The 16538-nt window shown below is 46.0% G+C and overlaps 1 pseudogene; it reads right to left on the bottom strand.

The window, feature by feature from the left end:
• Positions 1 to 4943: 4943 nt before the first annotated feature.
• LOC137758757 (SHC SH2 domain-binding protein 1-like) lies at positions 4944 to 7256 on the bottom strand (annotated as a pseudogene).
• Positions 7257 to 16538: the final 9282 nt, after the last annotated feature.

Genomic DNA, 16538 nt, shown 5'->3' with positions numbered 1-16538 from the left:
TAAAAAGGAATGAAGCACTGACACATGCTACTATATGGATGAAATCTGAAAACATCATGCTGAAAGAAAGAAGCCAGACGCAAATGGACAGATAGTATATGATTCCATTTATGTGAAATATCCAGAACAGACAAATCCACAGAGACAGAAAGCAGATTAGTGGTTGGGGGTGGGAGGGGCAGGGGGCGTGTTTCAGCAGGGGATGGGGAGTGGCTACTCATGGGGATGGGGTCTCTTTTTGGGGTGATGGAAATGTTCTAAAATGGACTGTGGTGGTAGTTGCCCAGCTCTGGGGATATACTAAAAACCATTAAATTGGACCCTTTAAAATGGGTGAATTGTATCTCACTAAACCTGTGAGATAGAAGAAAGAAGAAGAAAGAAGTTTCAAGAGAAAGAAGCCCCACGCATGGCTCTTTGGCGGGAGCACGGCTGGCAGGGAGGGTCTGGCACTGCTGGCCACAGCCAGGCCCTACGTGCCTCTTGGGCAGCAACCTGCAGCCCAAGAGGGAGCTGGTTAATTTGCTTTGGAAATTTGGATCTAGAAGTCCATCCTGGCTCCGGGTCCCTGTGCTGAGAACGACTTCCCTGCCTTGGGCCTCCGCCCCTGCCCCTGGGATGCCAAGGTTTTTCTCCGTGGTGCTGTTGCAGGAGTAACAACTTCTGCTTGGCTCAGGGGGAAAATATGCTGAGATTCAGCATCATATGAACCTGGACAGGCCACAGGGGATGGTTCTGGTCTGTGCCGAGCAGGAGAGCTGGCTCCAGGCCAGCACAGCTCTGCAGACACAGGGGACCACTCAGAAGTGGAAACCCCAGGGGAGGAGCTGGGATTTCCTCTCTACCTCTGGTCATGCATGGGGCAGGGGGTGCGGGACCTCCACTCACAGAGCCTGGTCACCTTTTCCTACCTGCACTGCAGGGCAGCCGAGGGGGTGGTGAGGGGAGGGGGGGCAGGCGGGCGCACATTGACCTCTGCAACAGGGACAGATGTGGGGAGGTCATATTGGAAATTTGACTACTGGCTGCTTTCAGGATTCAAAGGAAGTAACTGCTAATGGGGATGGGGTTTCTTTGCGGGGTGAAAAAATGTTCTAGAACTAGACAGAGGTGAGAGTTGCACAACACCTTGAATATACTAAATGCCACTGAGTTGTTCCCTTTAAAATGGTTACTCTTCTGGTATGTGAATCTCACCTCCATAAAAGAAAAAGAAAAGAGAAGAAAAGTAAAGGAAAAAATCCATCTTGCTGCTGAGGAACCCAGGGCGGCCAGGGTTTCAGAGGGACCTGATGAAAGAAATTTTCACCTATTGAAATATAGGGAAGTCATTCTGGCTTATACAAGAGTTAACTTGAATTTTATGCTAACTAAAATAGGCTGTTTGTGGCCTGTCATACATATGTTGTACATCTGCTTTAATTATTTAAGAAAAGGGGACGTTGACCAGAAGTAAAGAGTGTCCACATTAAAAATAAAGATTAAATGCCCCTCTTCCTGGGATGCCAATGCTGGTCCCCCTTTGATGATAAGACTCCCTTCCCAGGTGCAAGGCCATGCTAACTCGCTGGGTACGTGCTGGTCTGTTCTTTTTTTTGAACCACTGGAGAGATGTAACCCTGACTTGTTTAATGTTCTTTGTTCTGACAAGATAGAAAACTGTGCTGAAAACGCCACTGCTCCGGACCAGCTTCTCAGAGTAAGCTGGGGAGATGGCTTCCGGGCTAGTCCTTAGTTTGGCTCGAATAAAACTCTTTTCTATTCTTGTTATAGATTGTTTATTGATAACAGACCCCTGTATAGGGCAGCCATCCAGTGGAGCAAGTGAATTTTGGAGCCAGATGTAAGTTCAAATTCTGACTCTTGCATTTACCAGCTGTGTGACCTGTAAGAAGTCAAGCCTTCTAATTGCCTCGGCTGTCAAGGGGAGATCACAACACTTCCTTGCAGACCAGTTTGGGGATTAAAACTCAATTTGGAGGGACTTCCCCGGTGGCACAGTGGTTAAGAATCCGCCTGCCAATGCAGGAGACACAGGTTCGATCCCTGGTCCGGGAAGATCCCACATGTCACGGAGCAGCTAAGCCCGTGCACCACAACTACTGAGCCCGCATGCCACAGCTACTGAAGCCCATGCGCCTAGAGCCCGTGCTCCGCAACAAGAGAAGTCACCACAATGAGAAGCCCGCGTACCACAATGAAAAGTAGCCCCCGCTCGCCACAACTAGAGAAAGCCCACATGCAGCAACAAAGACCCAATGCAGCCAAAAATTAATTAATTAATTAATTAAAAAAATTTTTTTTAAACTCAATTTGGAGATTCAACTCACTGGGACAGTGCCTGGCATATAAAAAGCACTTGATAGAAAGGAATCATGTCCATGCAATGGAACACAATCCATGAAGCAATGAAAAGGAAAGAAATACTGACACGTGCAACGATATGGACAGATCTCAAAATAATGATGCTAATTGAAAGAAGACAAAGAGTACTTACTGTACAGTTCCACTTATAGAAAATTCTAGAAAGTGCATACTAATCTAGAGTGACCCAAAGTGGATGCTTGAGAAAGAAGGGGAGGGGCAGGTGGGAGGGATTAGGAAGTGTCCTGTTATTGTCTTGTTATTGTGATGTAACAAGGAATCTATATCTGGTCTTCATCCCCGGCTCCTGGCACAGAGCTCCTAAAACCCCTGTCATCTCCTAAGTGATAAGAGCAACAGGAGTATCTTTTGTTAAAATATTTGGTTTCCGTCCCCAGTTTCTGAAATAGGAGTGTCTTTTGTTGTTCATAACAAGCCACTTTCAACCACACCTGAGCTTCTGGTACTAAGGTGACTTCCAGAAAGCACCTAAAGATGAGGGCTGGTTGCCCGGGGAACTAACCACACAATTAGAGGGTTGGACCTTTCAGTTCTACCCCCCGAACCTCTGGGGAGAGCAGAGGGGCTGGAGGTTGATACTGAATCACTAATAACCAACGATTTAATCAGTCGTGCCTATGTCGTGAAGCCTCCATAGAAACCCAGAAGGGTGGGGTCAGAGAGCTTCTGAGTTGGTGAACACGTGGAGGTGCTGGGAGGGTGACCTTGTCCAGAGAGGGCACGGAAGTTCCGTGCTCCTTCCCACGTACCTTGCCCTGTGCATCTCCTCCATCTGGCTGTTCCTGAGTCGTATCCTTTATTTAAAAAAACAAAAAACTGGGGCTTCGCTGGTGGTGCAGTGGTTGAGAGTCTGCCTGCCAATGCAGGGGACACGGGTTTGAGCCTTGGTCTGGGAAGATCCCACATGCCGTGGAGCAACTAGGCCCGTGAGCCACAATTACTGAGCCTGCGCGTCTGGAGCCTGTGCTCCACAACAAGAGAGGCCGCAATAGTGAGAGGCCCGCGCACCGCGATGAAGAGTGGCCCCTGCTTGCCGCAAGTAGAGAAAGCCCTCGCACAGAAACGAAGACCCAACACAGCCAAAAATAAATAAATAAATAAATTTTAAAAAAACAAAAACAAAAAAAACAAACAACAACAACAAAAAAGTAATTGTTAAGTGTTTTCCTGAGTTCTGGGAGCCATTCTAGCAAATTGTTGAACCCAAGAAGGGGGTCTTTGGAACCCATGATGTATAACTGGTCTTTCAGAAATCCTGGAGGCCTAGCCTTGCGACTGGCACTGGAAATGGGGCCAGTCTTGTGGGACTGAGCACTTCACCTGAGCGCTCCACGTGTGGGGTTTGCACTAACTCCAGGGAGTCTAGTGTCAGAATTCCTTGGTGTGGAAAACCCACACGTTTGGTGTCAGAAGTGCTGCGGGTAGAAGACAGCAAACAGTTTTCTTTTAGGTCCTGAGGGACTTTTGGGGGGGTGACGGTTGTGTCCGCTCTCTCGATTGCGGTGGTGGTTTCACAGGCGGATACATGTGTCAAAACTTAGCCAGTTGAATACATATGTGCAGTTTATTGTATGTCAGCTATACCTCAATCAATCTGTTTATAAAAAACATACTTTTCTGATGTTTAGAGTGCACATAATTTTATTTGTTGCTGTTTCATTTTTGGGTTGGGTTTTTGTTTAATTTTTATTTTTTTAATAAATGTTTTTGATTTCATCATTATAATTTTAATCAGTAGGAATTTTAATGTCACATATACTTTTTAAAAATATAAAGACTTTTAAAAGCTGTATTTTACAATATGATATCAAGAACACAGAGCTGATACAGGTTGTATAGGTAATCATTTTGACTATGTAAGAAATCTGATCAGAATACTGTTATGGTGAAAGAAAAGCACCTTCTTTTTAATCATTCATATTCAGCAATAGTGAAAATGCTCTATGTATGCACTGGCTCTGAATAACACGTTTCATTTCTGTTTCAAACTTGCTATGCTATTACTGTTTTGATGATTACATAGTTCAACATAAAAAGGCATTCCCACTCAGATTCTCAATAATAAGCCTGATAAGGCAGATAACCTCCCAATCATAAAAGCTTTTAAGACAAGTATTATGCAAATAAAGCATGGATATCAGACTCATTATAATTGGGATTAAAAAGACAACTATAAGAATACTGCACATTGAGGCCTATTGCGTTTTTGTGCACTCACCTTGCATTCCCTGCCTTTCTTCCTCCTCTTTGAAGTGCTAAAGTGTATTTATACTAGAAAGTTACTAATAGACTTAATAGGAGAACTATGTGTTTGAAAAAGCAAGACTTTCTAGATAAGAAATCTCCAAGTATTTTCTATTTTATATTTTTATGACCTTCTTTATAAAGTGTTTTATGTGCAACACCTGCAGACAGAAATAAATCTACATTTCACTCAATCCCAATCGAATATATCAGATACAAAATATAGACATGAAACAAAGTATGATAGCAGCAGTGATTCTTGGGGACAGCATGTGCAAAATCCAATCTTTTGCTATCTATTTACATCACAGCGGTCAGAACAGAAATGTGCCGAAACTCCCTTTCCCATTCCACTTGAACTGGTTCCCCACAATTGAAACAAACATCTCCTGTGACATTAAGTTGTCATCAGCTTTCGTGATCCCCAGTTCACTCAACCTTTTCTTCTTCATCTGGCCTTTTTTGTGTGGAGGCAGCAACTAGTTCATTTACAATTTCGCAATTGCTTTCAACTTGCTCAGAAAGGTCAGCTCTCACATAAAGCTCCATTTTACCAGTTGTACATTCAATCAGCTCTTCTAGATCCACTCTTTCAGCTACATCTGTCTCTCCACTTGTCTGAACTTTAAGTGCTTTATTTTCTTCAGTTTCGTCTTGGGCATTATCTTGCAGGTCAGAGAAAATTGTAGGTTTCACCAAGACAACACCATAACCTTCGTTATTATGTATGACATTATTCACCATGGATATTTTGGGAATGTCATAATGTTCATCTAAGAAGTCCTTAATGAGGATCCTTTCTTCGCAGCGATCCCTTCCTTGCAGTGATGGATCCGATTGTCACTCAGGGTGCACTTACTCCCGCGATATATTTCTATACCTGCACCCTTGGCACCATATAAATTTGAGCTCTTCATTAAAAATTCTGCTGATGTTCGTACTGTGACTCCTGTAGTTTCACACTGTAGTTTTCCAATGTAGTCTTGCCACGGTGAATAATTAAGATTCCTTCCACGGCATCATGCTAAACAAATTTTATGCTTGAGATTTTAATATCCGCACCCGTACAATCCACAAAAGTGTCTCCTTTGCCTCCCTTTTCTATCACAATATCATCTGGTGGACCATACCCTTTCAAATCAATGGAGTCAGTAGTGGAGAATGTACCATGTACCACGTAATGGCCAGGACAAACAACAACAGTGTTGCCCTCATAGCAGGCATTTACAGCAGACAATGGATCACTATGGAACTGAATTTCTATTTCTTCCTTACAAGGCTCTGGACAAAGCTTATCCCTGAGCAGGGACTACAGCAGACCAGTCGTCATGGTGGAGGAGACCACATGGGTGACCTTCTGGCCATTTGGACGGATGCCCTTTGCTTGTATATTAGAATTCTTCTGATAACCAAACACATATCTCAACAAAGGATTCTCAATGAGTTTTAGCTTTCGCTTCAACTGTTCGATCTCTGAATACAATTTTAACCCTTCCAGCATGGAGATGTTTTCCTGCTCAGAATCAGAGTTACAATTTGACAAACAGCTTCTCAGATTTAAAAATTTCCTGTAACTCTCCTCACATTGAGTCAACAGATTTTTTTTTTTAATTTATTTATTTACTTATTTTTGGCTGTGTTGGGTCTTCGTTTCTGTGCGAGGGCTTTCTCTAGTTGCGGCAAGCGGGGGCCACTCTTCATCGCGGTGGGCGGGCCTCTCATTATCGCGGCCTCTCTTGTTGCGGAGCACAGGCTCCAGACGCGCAGGCTCAGTAGTTGTGGCTCACGGGCCTAGTTGCTACGTAGCATGTGGGATCTTCCCAGACCAGGGCTCGAACCCGTGTCCCCTGCATTAGCAGGCAGATTCTCAACCACTGCGCCACCAGGGAAGCCCGAGTCAACAGATTTTGATAGTCAACAATAAGTCCTGAAGGAACTTGGTCTTCAAGAATGTCATAATGCAATCTCAGTCGAGGTTCAACACATCTAACAAAATAATCATACTCCTCCTCTTCTTCTTCAGCCCAACTCCTCCAAATGTTCTGATAAGAAAACCTGACATGCACAATTGCAAGTGCTGTCTGGTCAAATACTCCAGAATCATCAAACACCACCCACAGCTCCTGCAACCAGTGTTCCTTCAGATCAAGGAGCTCTTTCACACACTCCAAAGTATAAGTGCTCACTTGAGATTCACAGAGGTACGGGTCCGGGTCAGCAAGCCTCACCACTGCCTTCAAGGCTGCAAAGTCCACATCTGTGACTGCAACCAGCACCGCGAACACATTAGTGTGCCAGGCTGCCCGCCATTCAGATGATTCAAGGACCTGCTCTAAGAACTCAGCTGTGAATTCTTTTACCTCAGAGGCCTTGCAGTCAGCTAAAATGTAATCTTGATAAGCGCTGAATCACTCATAGAACAAAAGTTGACTTTCTGGCACGAAAAGTCATTTCTTCAGTGGTTCTGGTTTATCGTGATTGCTACAATCACTGCAGGAATCTTCATCTTCGAACAAACCTTTCTCGAGGGGCCCCGGCTCCTCTTCTGCAGCTCAGCCGGTGCGCTCGGGGTCCGGCGCCATAGCCTCCGACCCCAGCCCACCACCTGCCAGCAACCCGTCATCCATTTCAAGTTTCCGCGGGTGGCCGCCCAGCCCAGTAATGCGATGACGCAGCTGCTTCTCTAATAAATTTTTAAAGGTCACACTCTGTTTACACTTATTACAAAATACTGGCCATATTCCCCTACATTTTTTTTTTAAAAATGGAGACGCAGGAGAATGGGACACAGGACCAAGGCTTTCAAGGAGGGGGAGACATCTGAGAACTCTGCCGAGTGGGACAAATGGGTCTGAAACATTCTCTTGGACTCTGCCCTGCCTGGGTCTGGGAGAAGCCAGCAGTCCCCAGATGCCCCTCTGAGCACAGCGATGTCACATAGTGCCCTGTCGACAGGGAGGAGTTCATGCCTGCTCCAAGGAGCATGGGGAAGTGGGGAGGGTTGAGTCTGGCTGCTGTGGACCATCTTGGAATGGGGGTACCCAGAGATCAAGCCAGGCTCCTCTCTTGGCCCCATGGGGCCCATCCCATCTCCTCGGGGCTGGGAGTGCACACAAGCCCGGTGAGGGCAGTGATGGGCAGATGGTCCCCGGGCCAGCCATGTCCAGCCTGTCAGTTCTCAGGTCAGATACAGGCCCTGGGGCAGTGTCAGCGTGGCCCTGAAGGCCTGCAGGTGCCTTGCCTGCACTTCTAAGCGCATGCACCAGCCTTGCTATTCCACACTTGACAGCAGAAACATCTGATAGGATGTCCCCAGAATCACTTCCCTGAAACCCCAGTTTGCCGGGTTTTCTCCTCCAGGGCAAAAGACACACCCTCCGTGATCATCAGACCCCAGACCGCTGGTCAGCTTGTCTCCCTTGGGGCCCCCAAACAGCCACGTCGTCGCTGGGACAGACCCCAGGCATCCCCAGCAGGCCACCCTTGGGGGACCACTCAGTGATGCACCCTCTGCGCCCCTGCGGCTCCTTCTCAGCTTTCAGGTCCTGTCCGGTTCTTCATCATCGTGAAGCCCCCCTTGAGGTGCTCCCTCAGCTGGATGACTGTGCCTCAAAGTGAGTCCCCCTATCATGTGCTGTCTGCACCCGCCCACCTGACCTGGGGGCTGTCTCTACCCGCCCACCTGACCTGAGGGCTGTCTACACCCATCTACATCACCCAGGGACATAAACCTTCAGGGAGAGTGCCAGCTGAGGCCCTTCTTACCAGCACCAGAGCCCTCAGCATGGCTCAGAGTCAGACACCTCCAGGCACCGGCGTCTGGGGGGTCGGCACCTTTGTCTGTCCCTTGGGCTTCAACCTGGCCTCGATCATTCATTCTTGGAGTCTCCCGAGAGGTGAGAGAGCAGGAACCTGCCTCAGATGGCATGCCAGTTCTGAGATCTGATGGAGGAGAAAACCGAGGGCCAGACAATTCAGTCCCACATGGGTGTCCTGGCTGGTTCTGCCTTCTGGGCAAACAGGCTGGAAATAAAAGTGCCACAGTGAATGCTCTGGCTCTGCCAGCCAGGCTGTTTCTGTCCTGGGGAAGATGCCAGCTCAGTGCCAGGAATGTTCTGGACACGCCCTGGGCCAGGAGAGAACTAAAGAGTCACTAGGCCACCAGCAGCTCCAAGCACCCTCTGCTCTGTGGGTGGGCTCACCTGGCTCTGCAGGAGATGGGGTCTATAGCGGGCAGGGCCTGAGATGGCCACTGGGCCAACAGTACCCCTGACCCACTCGCAGGGGGACAGGGACAGGCCCCCCCGGATGAGGTAGGTAGGTGTAGACAGCTCCCAGGTGATGTGGGCAAGCGTAGACAGGCCCCCAGGTGAGGTGGGCAGGGGTAGATAATCCCCCAGGTGTGGTGGGCAGGTGTAGATAGCTCCCAGGTGAGGTGACCACTTCTTCCCCTTCTCCCCTTCCCTCACCGAGTACTATGGAAACCGCCCACAAGGCCAGTGAACCACATGCTCAAAGACAGACCAGGCTGGCCCAGCCCTCAGCAACTCACAATATTCAGGAAGATCAGTTCTAACAGGTGAGTTCCAGAACCTCTGAGAGCAGGGCTCACATCCCAGGGCATCAGTGGGGACTGAAACCTGGGATATAAAGCCAGCCCCAAGCCCATGGTCCATAGAGGACAACTCTTCCCACAGCACAGGTGGGTGGCCTCCCAGGTGTGACACAGGGACCAGGCAGCCCGGGAGCAAGACAGACCAGCTCCCAAGGCAGCTGCTTTGCAGGAGGAGACAGTTCACGGCTCCTTTTTGCAAACCGTCCGAGGCGCCCTCATCATCCTGGCTCCCCAAGCCCATGCCCCCCCCCTCCACCGGCACTCGGCCTCCTGCTGCCCTGTGAGCCAGAAAGGCTCATGCCCACCTCCCCCAGCTCATCCCTCCTCACCTGCCACATCTCCTATGGGCTTCAGCTCTGGGGACAGGCCTCACCCCTCTCCTACCTCTATATGGAGATATAGTTCACTTCCTAGAAAGTTCACCCAACTAGATAGATACATGTAAAGAATAAAATGAGAACATTATCTAACACCACACACAAAAATAAACTCAAAATGGATTAAAGACCTAAATATAAGACCGGATACTATAAAACTCCTAGAGGAAAACATAGGCAGAACACTCTTTGACATAAATGGCAGCAATATGTCTTTGGATCTTTCTCCTAGAGTAATGGAAATAAAAATAAGCAAATGGGACCTAATTAAACTTAAAAGATTTTCATGGGAAAGGAAACTATAAACAAGACCAAAAAAAAAAAAAAAGACAAAAAGACAACCTACAGAATGGGAGAAAATATTTGCAAATGATGCAACCAACAAGGAATTAATCTCCAAAACATACAAACAGCTCATTTAGCTCAATATCAAAAAAGCAAACAACCCAATCAAAAAATGGGCAGAAAGGACTTTCCTGGTGGCACAGTGGTTAAGAATCCGCCTGCCAATGAAGGAGATACGGGTTCGAGCCCTGGTCCGGGAAGATCCCACATGCCGTGGATCAACTAAGCCTGTGTGCCACAACTACTGAGCCTGCGTGCCACAACTACTGAAGCCTGTGCACCTAGAGCCCATGCTCCGCAACAAGAGAAGCCACTGCAATGAGAAGCCCGTGCACAGCAACGAAGAGTAGCCCCCACTCACCACAACTAGAGAAAGCCCACATGCAGCAAGGAAGACCCAATGCAGCCAAAAATAAAATAAATAAATAAATGAAAATAAATTTTTTTTAAAAATGGGCAGAAAATCTAAATAGACTTTTCTCCAAAGAAGACATACAGATGGCCAGTAGGCACATGAAAAGATGGGCTAATTATTAGAGAAATGCAAATCAAAACTACAATGAGGTATCACCTCACATAGGTCAGAGTGGCCATCATCAAAAAGTCTACAATAATATATGGTGGAGAGGGTGTGGAGAAAAAGGAACCCTCCTACACTGTTCGTGGGAATGTAAATTGGTGCAGCCACTGTGGAGAACAGTATGGTGGTTCCTTAAAAAAACAAAAATAGAGCTACCGTATGATCCAGCAATCCCACTCCTGGCATATATCTGGGGAAAACCATAATTCGAAAAGATACATGCAACTCAATGTTCACTGCAGCACTATTTACAATAGCCAAGACATGGAAGCAACTTAAATGTCCATCGGCAGATGAATGGATAAAGAAGATGTGGTATATTTATACAGTGGAATATTACTCAGTCATGAAAAAGAATGAGATAATGCCATTTACAGCAACATGGATGGATCTAGAGATTATCATACTAAGTGAAATAAGCGAGACAGAGAAAGACAAATATATGATATCGCTTATATGTGGTATCTAAAAAAAATGATACACATGAACTCATATACAAAACAGAAATAGATCCACAGACATAGAAAACAAACTTACGGGTACCAAAAGGGAAAGGGGGGGAGGGATAAATTAGGAGTTTGGGATTAACATATGCACACTACTGTATATAAAATAACCAACAAGGACCTACTGTATATAACAGAGAACTATACTCAGTATTTTGTAATAACCTGTAAGGGAAAAGAATCTGAAAAAAAGAAAAAAATAGATATATATGTATGTATAACTGAATCACTTTGCTGTACATCTGAAACTAACACAACCTTGTAAATCAACTAAACTTTAATAAAAATAAATAAATAAAATTCAAAAAAAATAAGAAAGTTAACCCATTTAAACTGTACAATTCAACTGTTTTTAGTATTTTACAGAGTTGTGCAACCATCACCATAACCTATTCTAGGACATTTCCATCACCCCAAAAGGAGACCCCCATCCCCATTAGCAGTCACTCTCTAATCCCCCTGCAGCCCCTGGCAACCACTAATCTGCTGTCTCTATACATTTGCCTGCTTTGAAGATTTCATGTAAACCAAAATCATACAACATGTGGACTTTGGGGCCTGGCTTCTCTCACTCAGCATGATGTTTTCCAGGTTCCTTCCTGAGGCACCCTTCACAGCTTATCAAAGTTGGTGGAGAAAACCAACCATGGTTCTGCTGAGGACTGGAAAGGGCCCCACAAAGTCCCTGATGTGAAAAAGACCATCAACAACAATAATAGCATCAATAATAATAATAATAATAATAATGGTTGGCCTTTATGATTGTGGTTCATCATACACCACATACTGGGTATGAATCACGTCATTTTTCTTTTTTCTTTTTCCTCATAACCACCTCGAGTAAGGATGACTGTTCTCTGCAGTCCTCACATGAGAAGGCTGCGTCTGGGAGATGGTGGCTGTCCCAGAATCTCACCGCCCTCCTCTCTCCCTTGCCCACATACCGCAGCCAGGTGCTTCCCTCCTGCACCCTGCTCTGGGCACTCAGCCTGAAAGGCTGTTCCCAGCAGCCTTTGCGTGGCCCATTCCTTCCTTGGGGGGGTGGAGCCCTGCAGCCCCCTGCACCTACAAGGGTTCCCCGGGATGGCAGCCTGGAGACTAGGCACCAGGCAGAGAACTTGGCCCCAACTTAAATGTTCTCATTGAAAGAAAAAAAAAAAAGATCAACAAGGAGCTGTTTTTCAGTCAGATGTATTGTACAAATCTGTGAGCATCTTTAAAAAAATTTTTAGAATCCTCTGCTGGTATTAGTGCATGGACTAAACTCTGCATTGCATATCGTAGTTTGTCACCTGCTGATAATTTACTATACCAGAATAGTGTTGGGTTGGCCAAAAAGTTCGTTCGGGTTTGGCAGGGCTGGAAAACCCCGAACGAACTTTTTGGCCAACCAAATAGAACTGAGTTTCCAACTTAAATCTACACTACTTCCATTAAGATACAAGTCTCTAAGAGAAAATCTCTTATTTACCGTTAATCCACAAATGATTTGTTTCATAGTATTGAGATGAATTTGCTGTTAGGAAAATTTTGTCAGTAAAAAAGTAAGTGCTGTTAGAATTGAAGGAGAAAAAGAGCTTGACCCCTGTAAGCGAGTTGAAATGTATCCCCTGGCAAAAAATTATATCCTTAGTCCTACTTCTTGCCCTGGAACTTGTGAATGTGATCTTATTTGGAAATAGGGTCTTTGGGTCTCCAGCTGTCAAAGGAGACGCAGGGAGACAGGAGATGCAAAGACATTGCATGGGACGGAGGTTTAAAAGTGTTACAGGAAAGAGCTCACAAAGAGTGGGATGCGCCCCAAATCACTTTTCCCCTGTGTGACTAGATTACAGGCAGTGATTAGATCACAGGCGGTTAGAAAGTATAGCTCATAAATGTTTGTCTGTTCGAGGGTCATCATGTAATTTCACAAGTCATTTTGCATAAAATATCTTCAGAATTCTTCAAGACATGTCCTATTCTGCTTCATAACTGCAGAATAATTACAAATTGCTTTGGCTCAGCCATTGCCTGGGCCCGCCTTGCAACTCCGCAGATCTGCCCCCCTCCCTGTTTGTCCCTGACACTAAATCTGTGGATGTTGATCCCAACGGCCTCGTGTTCCTGGGCCTCTCAAGACAGCTCAGGGGGGCTGATGCAGACACCGCCATGTGACTGCACAAATCGCTGGCCCGTGGCCAGGTCAGCTCTGGACCCGAAGGCCAGGAGCTTCTAGCTCTCTGCGGGCAAGTGTGGTGCCAGCAGGAAAATCTTTGTTTGGTTTGTAAGCTGAGCCAGCCCATTGTGGAAGTGATGGAAGGGATAATAAAGATGGAAACCCTTGTGGTCATGGTGTGGTCAAGGCTCTGAACTTGGCTTTGATGGGCAACGTCGCGGGCATGGCCCTAGGGGGCTCTGCAGAGAGTTGACGGACATGACCCTCGACCCTTTCGCTTTCTGAAATCATCAGACATCTGCTGAGTGAGCTGTTTGGGAACTGGTCCCAGGCCAAGGTCGTGGAGGGAGCGGAGTGTGGGATGCGGGGCAGATAATCTCAAGGGCCCTTTTCATCAGGAACACACATGAGTCATTTTTAATCAATCAAAGAAAAGAGACCAAATGCAGTTAATGAAGGCTCGCATACCATGCTGTGATGAAACTTCCAGAAGTCGGATGGGCAACGTTGTAAAACCTTGGAGACAGCTTAAATGTCCATCAGAAGGGAGAATGGCTAAGTAAATAAGGTTACCTCCCCACAATGAGATATCAAGGAGTTGATAAAAAGAGCAAAGGAGAGCTACGTATGCTGACACGGAAAGATATATGACATATTGTTCAATGAAAGAACAATCTGCAAAACAGTCTGTATTCCTACAGCTGCTGTAACAAATTACCACCAGCCTAGTGGCTTAAGACAACATACACTTATTCTCTTACAGTTCTGGAGGCCAGCAGTCTGAAACCAGTGTCATCAGGCTAAGTCAAGGTGTCGGCAGGGCTAGTTCCTTCTGGAAGCTCAAGGGGAGAATCTTTTTTGAAAATATTTATTTGGCTGCGCCAGGTCTTAGTTGCGGCAAGTGGGATCTTCGTTGCTGTGTGTGGGATCTTCATTGCGGCATGCAGGATTTTTTTTTTGTAGTTGCGGCACTTGGGGTCTTCAGTTGCGGCATGTGGGATCTAGTTCCCTGACCAGGGATCGAACACTGGCCCCCAGCATTGGGAGCACGGAGTCAGCCACTGGACCATCAGGGAAGTCCCTCAAAGGGAGAATCTTTGCCCTTGACTTTCCAGGCATCTTAGGCTGCCGGAGTTCCTCGTTGAGTGACCCTTTCCTGGAGGGCACCCACCTCTTGCTTCTGTTGCCACATCTCCTATTTCTGTGTGAGACTGCCTTCTGCTCTGCTTCCCTCTCATAAAGACACTTGCTTGTGACTACATTTAAGACACCCCTGCAAATGCAGAATAATCTCACTATCGTCTCAAGATCTTTAACATAATCACATCTGCAAAGTCCTTTTTGTCATAACCATGATATTTACAGGTTTTGAGGATAAGGACACAAATATCTTTGGGAGGGGGGAGGACATTATTCAGCCTACCACATTCATCCTTGAGGGTGGCTGAAATTGTGTCTAGTTCTACTGACGTATCACAATTTATTATGTGTCATAACATAGTGTATCAGTCAGGGATCAAGGCGGGAAACAGAAGTCACTTGAGATCTTTTAACAGAAAGGGGTTTAATACAGGAAATCCACAACAACTCAACTCTGCCACTGGAGAATGAAAGCAGCCACAGATGATATGTAAATGAATGAGCATGGCCTTGTGCCAATAAAACTTTATTTATAAAAACAGGCTGCAGGCTGGATTTGGCCTGGGGGCTGTAGTTTGCCACCTCTGGGTGATACCAAACCAAACAATGCAAACAAATGGCATAACCCTCACTTTTCTGCTCCAAACCCCCTGGAGGCTCCTGGTCTGGCCAGAGCACTCTTGCCCCAGGGCCTTTGCACTGTCTGTTCCCTCTGCCTGTAATATACTTCACCTGGATACTCCCATGGCAAAACTCCTCACCACTTCCTCAGTAAGAGGTACAATTGCTGTTCTGACACCTTGATGTCCTCACCCTCCTAGCCTTCTCAGTTGTTGTTGTTTTTTGTTTTTGTTTTTTTACTTTTTCATAATATAGTTAGTCCTCTGTATCTGAGGATGTGGAGCCCACCAATACAGAGGGCTTACTATACTACACAATTCTATATAAGGAACTTGAGCATCAGCAGATTTTGGTATCTGCAGGGGGGTCCTGGAACCAATACCCCGTGGATACTGAGGGACAACTATGCAGGAATACCTCATTTCATTGTGCTTCGAAGATACTGTGTTTTTCACAAATCGAAGGTTTGCAGCAACTCTGCATCAAGCAAGTCTATCGGCGCCATTTTTCCAATAGCATTTGCTCACTTCGTGTCTCTGTCACATTTTGGTAATTCTCGAAATATTTCAAAATATTTTTTGGCTGTGTTGGGTCTTTGTTGCTGCACATGGGCTCTCTCTAGTTGCGGCGAGCAGGGGCTACTCTTCATTGTGGTGCATGGGCTTCTCATTGCGGTGGCTTCTCTTGCTGCAGAGCACGGGCTCTAGGCGCGTGGGCTTCAGTAGTTGCAGCACGTGGGCTCAGTAGTTGTGGCTCGTGGGCTCTAGAGCACAGGCTCAGTAGTTGTGGCACACGGGCTTTGCTGCTCCACAGCACGTGGGATCTTCCCGTACCAGGGTCCAAACCTGTGTCCCCTGCACTGGCAGGCAGATTCTTAACCACTGCGCCACCAGGGAAGCCCATCAAACTTTTTCATCATTATTATATTTGTTATGAGGATCTGTGATCAGTGATCTTTGACTTTACTACTATGACTCACTGAAGGCTCAGATGATGGTGGGCATTTTTTAGCAATAAAATATTTTTAAATTAAGATATGTACATTGTTTTTTAGGCATCATGCTATTACACTCTTAATAGACTACAGTATAGTGTAAACATAATTTTATATGCACTGGGAGACCAAAAAATTTGTGTGACTGGCTTTATTGCGATATTTGCTTTATTGCAGTGGTCTGGAACCAAACCCACAATATCTCCAAGGTATGCCTGTGCTTATTCCTTTCTGATATACTATATAACTTATTTATTGTGTTTATCATGTCTTGGCTTTCTCCCCTCACTAGAGGGTAAACCCCACCAGAGCAGGGATCTTTGGATCAATTTTCTACATATGAATACCTTTTGGTTGAATGAGTGACAGTTCTGCGTGCGTGCACACGCGCACGCACGTGTGTGTGTGTGTGTGTGTGTGTGTATGCATGCATGAGTGTTCATAAAGATACATACACGTATCAGGAAAAGTCCACGCCAAACTATTGGAGAGAAACTAGGGAGAGATTCTCTCTTTTTATCTCACATACTTTATAAGAGCCTGGAACCAATAGAAAATGTGTAAAGGGAAAAC

The sequence above is a fragment of the Eschrichtius robustus genome, chromosome 2 (assembly GCF_028021215.1).
Source record: "Eschrichtius robustus isolate mEscRob2 chromosome 2, mEscRob2.pri, whole genome shotgun sequence".
Taxonomy (NCBI): domain Eukaryota; kingdom Metazoa; phylum Chordata; class Mammalia; order Artiodactyla; family Eschrichtiidae; genus Eschrichtius; species Eschrichtius robustus.
This window is presented reverse-complemented; position numbering and strand designations above follow the sequence as displayed.